Genomic DNA, 7,398 nt, shown 5'->3' on the forward strand with positions numbered 1-7,398 from the left:
ATATTAGAACAAATGAAAATCGAGAGAGAATACACAAAACTTATGGGATGCAGCAAAAAAACGTTCTAAGGTGGAAAATTGATAGCAATAAATACCTATCTTAAGAAAAAAAATCTCAAATAAACAGTCTAACTCACACTTCAAGGAACTAGAAAAAGAAAAAATGAACTAAGCCCAAAGATAGCAGAAGGAAGGAATAACAAAATTAAGAGCAGAGATATATTAAATAGACACCAGAAAAGCAATAGAAAGTTCAGCAAAACCAAGAACTACATTTTTGAACAGATAAACAAAATTGACCGACCTTTCACTAGACTGAGAATAAGATAGAGAATAGTCAATTAAATTACAAATGAAAGAGGAGGCATTACAACTGGTATCAGAGAAATACAAAATATCCTAAAAGACTAGTACGAACAATTATATACCAAAATATTGGAAACTTAGAAGAAATGAATAAATTCCTAGAAACAAAAAAACCTGCAAAGATTGAATCATGAAGAAATTGAAAATCTGCACATACCAATAATGAATAAGAAGACTGAATTAGTGATCAAAGATGTCCCAACAAAAAAAGTCCAACCAGATGGTTTCTTAGTGAATTCTAGCAAACATTTAGAAGAATTAACGCCAAATCTCTCAAATTCTTACAAAAACTGAAGAACAGAAAATATTTCCAACCTCATTTTACAAGGCCAGCATTACCCTAATTTTAAAGTCAGATACAGATACTACAAGAAAAGAAAACTACCAAGCAGGCCGATATCCCTGGTGAATATAGATGCAAAAATTCTGAGCAAAATATTAGCAAACATATTCAACAGCACATTAAAAGGATCATGTACCATGATCAAATGGGATTCATCCCTGGGATGCAAGGATAGTTCAACATTAATTAATAAATGTGACATACTACAATAATAGAATGAAAAATAGAAAACATGATTATTTCAATAGATGCAGTGGAAGCATTTGATAAAATTCAACATCTTTTCATGATTAAAAAAAAAGACTCAACAAATCGGGTATAGGAGGAATGTACTTCAAGATAATAAAGGCTATATATAATAAGCCCACAAAAATATCATACTCAAGGTGAGAGATTAAGATCTTTTTCTCTAAGATCAAGAACAACAGAAGGCTGCCACTCTCACCACTTTTATTTAGCACAGTATGGAAGTCCTAGCCAGAGGAATTAGGCAAAATAAAAACATAAAAATCATTCAAATTAGGAAGAAATACAAATGTTTTTATATACAGATGATATGATATTGTATATAGAAAATCTTAAAGATTTTACCAAAAAACTGTGAGAACTAATCAATGAATTAAATAAAGTTGCAAGATACAGAATCACCAGACAGAAATCAGTTGTGTCTCTATACACTAACAACAAAATATCTAAAAAGATATGAAAACAATTCCATTCACAATACCATCAAAACAATTAAATTTTCAGGAATAAATTTAATTATGGAGATAAAGTAACTGAAAAGTGCAAGACTTTAATAAAAAATTAAGAAGGCAAAAATAAATGGAAAGATCTGGTGTTTGTGCATCAGAAGACTTGATATTGTTAATTTTTTCATACTACCTGAAGCCATCTATAGAGACACTGTAATACCTATGAGGATTCCAATTGCATTTCCAGAGAAAGAAATCCTAATTTTTTTAATGAAATCACAAAACACTCTAAACAGTCAAAGAAATTCTGAGAAAGAGCAAAGCTGGAAGCATCACACTTCCTGATTTCAAAGTGTGCTACAAATCTATAGTAATCAAAATGGTATGGTGCTGGTATTTAAATAGACAAATAGACCAATGGAACAGAATAGAGAGCCAAGAAATAAACCCTCACATATATGTCAACTAATATTTGATAAGAGAGCCTATAACACCTAATGGTGAAAGGGCGGTCTCTTCAATAAATGGTGTTAGAAAAACTGGATTACCACATGCAGAAGAGTGAAATTGAACTCCTATTTATAAGACTCACCAAAATTAACTAGAGAAATTAAAAATTTAAATATAAGACCTCAAACTGAAAAACTACTAGAAGAAACTACAAAGGAATAAACGGTCCTTGACTTTATTCTTGGCAATGTCTTTTTTGAATTTAACAAAAGCATGGCTAATGGAAAGAGAAATCAACAAGTGACAATATACCAAACTAAAAAGGTTTTATACAGCAAAATAAACAATCAACAAAATGAGAAGACAAACTATGGAATGGAACAAAATGTTTGTAAACCATATTGGATGAAGGTTTAGTGTCCAAAATATATAAAGAACTCATATAACTCAATAACCAAAAACCAGACAATCTAATTTTTAGTAGTGGGCAGAAGAACAATATATATATATATATTTTTTTTTTTCCAAAAATGCCATTTTAAAAAATGGCCAACAGGTACATGAAAGGATGCTCAACATCACTGATTATTAGAGAAGCACAATTCAAAACCACAATGAGATACCACCTCATATCTGTTAGAATAGCTATTATCAAAAAGTATTGTGGGGAAAGGGAACCATTGGTGCAGCCGCTATCAAAAACAGTATGGGAATTGCTCAAGAAAATAATAATAGGACTACCATATGATCCAGCAATTTCTCTTCTGGGTTTATATCCAAATCAAGATCTTGAAGACACACACACACACACACACACACACACACACACACACACACACACACACACTAAATGACATAGGTTGACCCTAAAAATGATGGAAAATTATTCAACCATGAGAAAGAAGGAGATCCTGCCATTTATGTCATGGATGGATTTTGAGGGCATTATGTTACATGAAATTAGTCAGGCAGAGAAAAACATTGCTGATGATATCACTTATATCTGGAATCTAAAGAAGCTGCTCTCATAAAAACAGAGTACAATTGTGATTATCAGGGCCTGGGGGTAAATGGAGAGATGTTGGTCAAAGGATACAGTAAAAGTAATAAGATGAATAAATTTTGGGAATCTAATGTTACATAATGATTGCTGTTAACAGTATTCTATTATATACTTGAAAGTTGCTAAGAGAGTACATCTTAAAAGTTCTCACAACAAAAATGAAGTGATAATTATGTGTGGTGATAAAGGTGTTAGCTAACCCTATTGTGAAAATAATTTTGCAACGTATAAGTGTATCAAATCAACACCTTATGCACCTTAAACTTACACAGTGTTACATGTCAATTATATTTCAATAAAGAGAAATAAAAAGAGTATATAGGTAGCTCAGGTATCCAGCAAGTGGATACCTGAAACCACAGAGAGTACCAAATCCTATACATACTATTTTTTTTCTTATGATAAAGTTTAATTTATAAATTAGATAAAATAAGAGATTAACAACAATAACTAATAATAAAATAGAACAATTATAACAATGTAGCATAGTAAAAGTTATGTGAATGGCTTTGGGAGCCTTATTAAAAATAAAGGTTAGTTGAACACAGACACTGAGATACCATGACAGTTGATCTGGTAGACACTGCTAAGTGACTAATAGAGGATAGTGATACAGTTTAGATACCTTGGACAAAGGTATGATCCCACATCCAGGGCGAGATGGAGATGGACGGCCTGAGTTTTTATCATGCTAATCAGAATGGCACACAATTTAAAAGTTATGAATTGTTTATTTCTAAAATTTTTTGTTTCCTCTTTTCATGTGGCAGTTGATCATAGCTAACTGAAACTGCAGAAAGTGAAACTGGATAAGGGGGACAACTGTAATTTATTTGAGCCCATCACATATTAGCCATAACTAATTTCATAACCTCTATGTAACTATAGTGTATTTCGAGAAATGCAGGGAAGCAAATGCAATATTTGTTGAGCATCACTTTCTCTTTCATAGTAAGTACTCGATAAAGAGTCTTGATGGAAATGTTGTGCAAATGAGTATATTGCATTGTAACAAAAGTCAGAGAGCCAATATTAATGAAGTCCTAGAGACTTAAAAGAAGACTCATTGGTATGCAACAGATTTGAAACAAAAGAAAGGATAAAATACAAATTCAAAAGAGGGTAAGACAAACTAATCTCAATATTTAGATAATGTCGACAAATAATTACTTTACATTTTGAACGCTATCTCTAAGTATTCTGAGAATATCCAAGACTTTAGAGTCACTTGGTAGAGAATCTCAAAGGTTTTTGAGAGTCTATCATCTCATATAACTTCATGTACTCTTCTCCTTGAAGGAAAAGTAACAAAGCAGAATTATTCATTGGGGATTATGGTGATAAAATATTCACAGTTCCTATTAAAGTAATAATGTGCCAGTTTTTAAATTACTGAACTATTCTGTTTGTTATTTCCAAGGGAATCTTATTAGCAAAGATAGAACACGCTAACATGGTTTTGCTCTGGGATTCATCACATGTCTGACTAGAGAGTATTTAAAAATATACTTTGGATATCTCACTTGCAGTAAACAGGTTGAAATGACAATCAAGTAGTCTTGAAGTTATAAAATTCAGAGGACATGAAGAACATTGTAACTTGTGAAATTGCACCAGCAATGCACATAATAATGTAGACAGTAAAATGAAGTAAAAGGATCAGAGTTATATTTTCAAAATGGATTTAATACTGTATGCACAGAGTAACTCCCAAAAGCATTCTGGAAATAATTTTAGCACACGGCATCATTTTGGTCCAGCAACACGATAATGCAAGTCCAGGAATCTACTTAGAAAGAAAACTTAGTCATTTGCCCATTGAATATCCCAGACTTAGCTTTGATTTGGTAATATCTCTCTTGTCAAGCAGAAAAATTAGTATTCTAATTTTTTTTCAAATTTTTTGAGCTTCAGTTATTTATTCTGCCAATTTATATGAAGAAACCAATCGGTACAAACAACCCAGACCTGTAGATCCGTAGTTTCAGAAATTCAGAATTTCTCTTTATTTAATATAATTTCCCATGTTACTTCAACCCAGTATTTCACAGCATTTTCAACTTGTTGGGAACAGAAAATTTTCAGATTTTAAAATTTTGATAACGGTTTATGTTTAGTAAAACCTCACAAATGACTTCAATACTGATCTAAGTAGTCATATATACCAAGAAAAAAAAATATCAACTGATTGTAAAAGATGGATGTCTTAGTAATGACCAAGGAGAATTTTCTTTCTTTTTTTTTTTTTTCTAATCAAATGGGCCCTGACACAAGGTATGTGGAACTAGCAGATGTTTGGAAAATAAAATCACAATTTATTACCACCTCTCACTTCCTTAAAATGATCAGGAAGGAGAGAGAGTGTTATGAAGCATGAGAAGATTAAGAGTTCAGGTTTTCCTAAACTAGGTATTGATCTCGCCATCTGTAGAGTCCTGAGAAATCCGAGGTCTGGCCTGTCTGGTCAAGGGAGTGGCAATTATTCTGTGGGCAGGTTCTAGCAGGTGGAGCAGCATGAGTGTGGACCATGCAGAGTGGTTGTCTTTTACATTAGTCTTTCTCTGAAAGAGCACCAGGGGGACACCTTTTGTATAACTAACCTGTTGAGTCATGGCATTTATCAAGAGCAACCATATGTGTATATGTACAATTAACCTCTAGATAAAGCAACATCACTAAAACCAACCACAATTTTAACTCATTCTGTACTTGCCCAGAAATTCAAACTTCTGTATTCTAACACAATCGCATCACCTTGTTTATGACTTAGAGTCCATAGCATCAACTAATTTAAGAGTCCTTTTGGTTACTAGAAAGAGAAACTCTTTTATAAAGTGTTTACTTAGAGGGCATAAGCCCCTCAAGCATTAGTTGTATTGAAATACATTGTAACCTGCAAATTAGATACCAGGGCAAGTACTGAAAACAAAGATAGTTTTTGAAAACATAAATAGGTTTTGGGTAGAGACTAAATTCAAATCAGTTCACCAAATGAAATCTTATATTTGACTCTATGAAGTTGAGTGCTTTTACTGAGTTTACTCAGTAGGTTAACCTCATTTTTATTTTGATTTATTTATTTATTATTTTTTTAGGCAAGGGAACCCTTGGTTGACCTCACAGATTGCAAGGACCTTGTCAGTTTACAATCTCTTATTTATTTTTTATTTTTTTAATTTTTTACACCTACAGCACCTGGTCTTCCTAGGTGGTCTCCCATCCAAGTACTAACCAGGCCCGACCCCGCTTAGCTTCCGAGATCAGACAGGATCGGTCTTGTTCAGGGTGACACGGCTGTAGACAACCTCGTTTTTAACTTAGTAGGTGTGTACTATTTATATTGAACTTTTATAAAATTTATCAATTTTAATTGATAAAGGTAAACATTAGTATACACTTAGTTTTACCTATAGGCCTATATCTAGTCACTTTTGTAATGAAATTTTATGTATGTAAACATTAATGGGAACATTAGCTTAATGAACATTCATGAAATGATAAAACTTACATTTATTCATTTGTAACCTGCTGACTGTGTGCTTACCATGAGACAGGCACTGTGCTAGGTACTGAGCATATGAGACATGTAAAGATTTAGAATAGGCAGCAAAGCAGAAGGGAAAAGGAAAGTGGCACAGGGATGAAAAGTTGATGGTTGACAAAGTTGAACTCAAGGTCAAAAGTATAAATAGAAATAAAGCCTTCTTTTGCTAATAAGTGGTATCACTACAATTTAGATAAGGGATCATTATTTGAAAAGCCAAATTTCATTAAAATATTTAAGTACAAATTTTTGAAAGCAAAAGGAAAAATTAACAAAAACATGAGGACATGTGACATGCTTTACACTCTTATCAATAGCTGTCAATAATATAAACATCCAAAGGACTGAGGACAATGATCCGAATAGTTCAACATGTAATTACACATTGCTATGATTCATAAGCATACATGTATATATATTTTATGAACAGAAAAGAAAATGTCTTCATTACATTTCAAAAAATTGTTCATATATTAGGATGCAAAGAAATCATAATAAAATTTCCAAAATATGAAAGAAGATAAACTTTTAAATGTGTAACAAAGAAGTAAATATCAGATACTCATTTTTTGAAATTTTAAAACATTTTTCCAAGCCATTATTTAATCAAAAGAAAAAAAAAGAGTTTATTATTCATTAATTCATTCACAAGCTAAGAAAAAGAAAATTAATGATACTATTCTAAATCAAAGCCTCTAAGATGTAACCAAGGTTGAATACAAGGAAAATTATAACATAAGCATTTTCCATACCAACCAAAAAAGAATGAAAAGAAGTCAATTTCTACTAAAGAAACCAACAATTCAACTAAAGAAACCAAAAATAAGTGGGCAGGGCAGACAATTTTCATAAAGCAGGTGCAGTAATGCATTCCAAAATGGGGAAAGAAAAAAAACCCTGAATAGGGTATTTAGATCAGTTTTTCCAACAAATAATA

The 7,398-nt window shown here is 32.0% G+C and overlaps 1 pseudogene; it reads right to left on the reverse strand.

The window, feature by feature from the left end:
• Positions 1-6,100: 6,100 nt before the first annotated feature.
• Positions 6,101-6,219, reverse strand: LOC111744509 (annotated as a pseudogene).
• Positions 6,220-7,398: the final 1,179 nt, after the last annotated feature.

The sequence above is a fragment of the Pteropus vampyrus genome, unplaced genomic scaffold (assembly GCF_000151845.1).
Source record: "Pteropus vampyrus isolate Shadow unplaced genomic scaffold, Pvam_2.0 Scaffold136, whole genome shotgun sequence".
Classification (NCBI taxonomy): domain Eukaryota; kingdom Metazoa; phylum Chordata; class Mammalia; order Chiroptera; family Pteropodidae; genus Pteropus; species Pteropus vampyrus.